This window comes from Carlito syrichta, unplaced genomic scaffold, assembly GCF_000164805.1.
Source record: "Carlito syrichta isolate Samal-C Ts95f unplaced genomic scaffold, Tarsius_syrichta-2.0.1 Scaffold303043, whole genome shotgun sequence".
Taxonomy (NCBI): Eukaryota; Metazoa; Chordata; class Mammalia; order Primates; family Tarsiidae; genus Carlito; species Carlito syrichta.
Genome location: NW_007247139.1, coordinates 174,468 through 177,687, shown reverse-complemented (window position 1 = coordinate 177,687; position 3,220 = coordinate 174,468). Strand labels below are relative to the sequence as shown.

At 41.8% G+C, this 3,220-nt stretch overlaps 1 pseudogene; it reads right to left on the bottom strand.

The window, feature by feature from the left end:
* Positions 1-1,518: 1,518 nt before the first annotated feature.
* LOC103259871 lies at positions 1,519-2,187 on the bottom strand (annotated as a pseudogene).
* Positions 2,188-3,220: the final 1,033 nt, after the last annotated feature.

Here is a 3,220-nt window from a genome sequence, read left to right as displayed (position 1 = left end):
ATGCTCAAAGAATAATAAGGTCATGTCGAAAAGTCAAAGAAGTCAACCTGAAGGGTTCCACTGGCCAAATATGGAACAATCTGAGCATCAGATAAATAATAATAGCAATGTATTATAGCCCATTGGTTAAAATAGAAATTTACTGATAAAAAATTAATTAAATACAGTTAAAATATGGTGAAAAACAATATATACACATGCTCCCAAACTACAGCCTCCAGAATATTCATTAATGACAAAAGGAGAGAAAGTAACTTCACATTGGAGAAGCATGGCAGACACCATCTTGATCGCATTCATAAAACTTAATGTCACTAGAGTCACCATAATGGCACAAATAAAAATGAGTTGCAATGAAAATTCTTCTGTGGTATTCCTACAAAAAATACATAACCCAAATAGAATCATGAAGAAATATCCGATAAAATCAAATTGAGGGGTGTTCTACAAAATAACTGGCCCGTAATCTTCAAAAGTGCCAAGTTCATTAAAATAAAGGACAGACCAAGGAACTATTCCACAATGAGAGAGACTAATGAGACATGACAGCTAAATGAAACATGTGATACTGGACCGGTCATTTGGCAATAAAAGATATTACTGGAACAACTGGTAAAACTTAAATTGAGTTTGACAATTAGACAGTAGTAAAGTATCAGTGTTAATTTCCTGATCATGATGGTTGGAGACTGGTTATGTAGAATGATGACCTTGTTTGTAGAAAATACGTCCTAAAGTATTCAAGGGTGATTATACATCATATCAGTAGCTTTCAAATGGTTCAAGGAGAAAACAAAGATTGTTATTTGTACTGTGCTTGTGATTATTATGTGGGCTTGAGATTTTTTCAAAATAAAAAAAAAGGTAAATAAAAGGGAAGCAGTGCAACTAGATCCTACTGTTTTTTCACTGTCCTCTTCTTTCTCCCTTCAAAGGAGAGGAATGCCTATAATTGGGGCAATTGGCTCATAACTTTGAAACAAGATGCCAGCCCACCAAGCATAGTGATGCATAAAAACATAGGTGCTGATTTGAGCCACATTTTACTTGGGTGAATTTTTTTTTTAATATTCAGTCAATTTATTAAGTATCACCCATAGAATATTATGTACCTATATTTTACATAAGAAAAAAATTATCAGTATTCATAGCAGTTGTTCCATGCAGGAATACTATTAATGGTACCCAACAGAAAGCCCAACTCTATTTTCAGACCATGTAACCGTAATCCTAATTCTTAAATTTACAGTCACTGATGTCTTCAGAAATAACTTTTATGAAATAATAAGAAGCAAAAGTAAGTTATTAGAGCAAATAACTTTAAAACCTGGACAGAAGATTCTTGTTTCTCATCTAAAGACAGCTTCACAAATCATTTAGAAATCAACCTAGAGGTAAACATAAACCACATTTGACTCCATTCTTGAATTCAGTTTTTTTAAAGAAAGAACGAGTTGCAATGAAAATTCTTGAAGTTAACAATCAGTTCTGAACTAACACTCAGGCCTTGGTTCTGGGTCAGTTTTCTGGAGTCACTTCATTCAATACCTTCATTGATGAATCAAAACAAGTGTGCATTAGCACTCTCTTTCAGCTCTGCAATCTTTTCGGGTAGAGGTACGTTGTGAATATGCATCTCAGATGTGTTTCTTATGGCTTTTGTTTTTAAGAGATAGCACACCATTTTGTCACTGGAAAGGCATAAGTGACCTCTCAAGGCAGTCAGGGCAGCACAAGTAGAATATAGATGGAAACCAATGGGAATTCCACAGGAACTATAGAATAAAAGATTGTAAGTACCACCCTTGAGCGAACCTTCAATGCCAACTTGAAAGGGCACTTCCAAAATGACATTATTGTTAGTTTGGAGAAGACCATGGCCTTGAGGGACCACGGCAAGTCCCAGGCAAGGTGCACCGAATCGGTGAGCTCAGCCTGGCACTGCATGCACTGGAACTCAGTGCATCTCTCGGGCTGCAGCCAAGACTGCAACTGTGGGCCTGCAGCCAACTCCTCCATGCCCAGCCCTATAGGGTCGAGCAGCGAGGATCCTTACACCACCTGTGTGTCCCACTCCACAGAGGTCCTAAGAGAAGATTCCTCAGTAGCCCTCTTAGCACCAGCACAAATGTTACCCTGGGGCAGCTTTGCATGGTACAGGAAATGCCTCTGCAACAGAGTAGCCATTCCCTTGGGTGAAAATTGAGGGTATATTGTTTGATTTAAAATAAATAAAAATAGGATATCTGGTAGGGCCTTTGTCTCTCATGCCTGTGCATGAGCTGGGTCCTGTCTCCACCCATCCATCTCCTCCTCTCCCGGTGGCTCTGCCCTAGCCCCTGTCACCCTGGGACCTGCAGATACTTGGAGATCCATAGGGTGGACGTCCAGACACCACGGATGCCAGGAAATGGTACTGGAAGATTTCCTGGGATGGAATCCAGGACTCTCCAGAAGCCAGAATATGCTTCTAGTCCTTGGAGCCACATTGCTGGTGACCCAATGGGGATGTTGGTATTGGTGTTGATGGGAAAAAACAAAAATAATTCTTGCCCTCTGGATTTTCTCCAGCTTATGAAGAGAGAAAAAAATATGCCAAAAGACAAGGAAAACCCACCCAAGTGAATTTTTGTTTACAAAAACATACATACTGGGGGGAGGGCCAAGATGGCAGACTGGAAACATGGGTGACTGCCACTTTCAGCAAAGGAGGGAGTGAGCCTGGCGTTTTGAGGGTCTACCTAGAACCAAAGCTGAGGATTCTTGGACAAAGTCCTGGGGACATGGAGAACAAACAGTGGTAAGCCCCAGTCACCCCAGAAGCAGCCCGTAAGGAGATCATTCTTGGAAAAGGAAGTGATGCGTGAACAGGAGGGTTTTTACACACATATCATGAGTCTGTACTGTCCTAACCAAGGGACAGATAGCCCAGCCCCCCCCCAACTCCTTCTGCACTGGCCAGTCTCAGAGAGCTGCCCAGAATTGGGACAGGGGTACTGGTTGAATCAACATAGGGTCCAGGAGACTCGAGTTCCCATAGAACCCGGGTCCCTGTGGCCACCAACCCTTCTACCAAGGCACACCATACAAGGGTGGTCTGTACTATTTGGGTGCTCCCTTCTACCTCTCTCTCCAGCCCCCAGCTGGGGTGAAGCACCCACTTTAGGGACGTTTCTCCAGCAGCGCAGGCATGGGCTGAGCCTTAGTTCAGAACTACAAA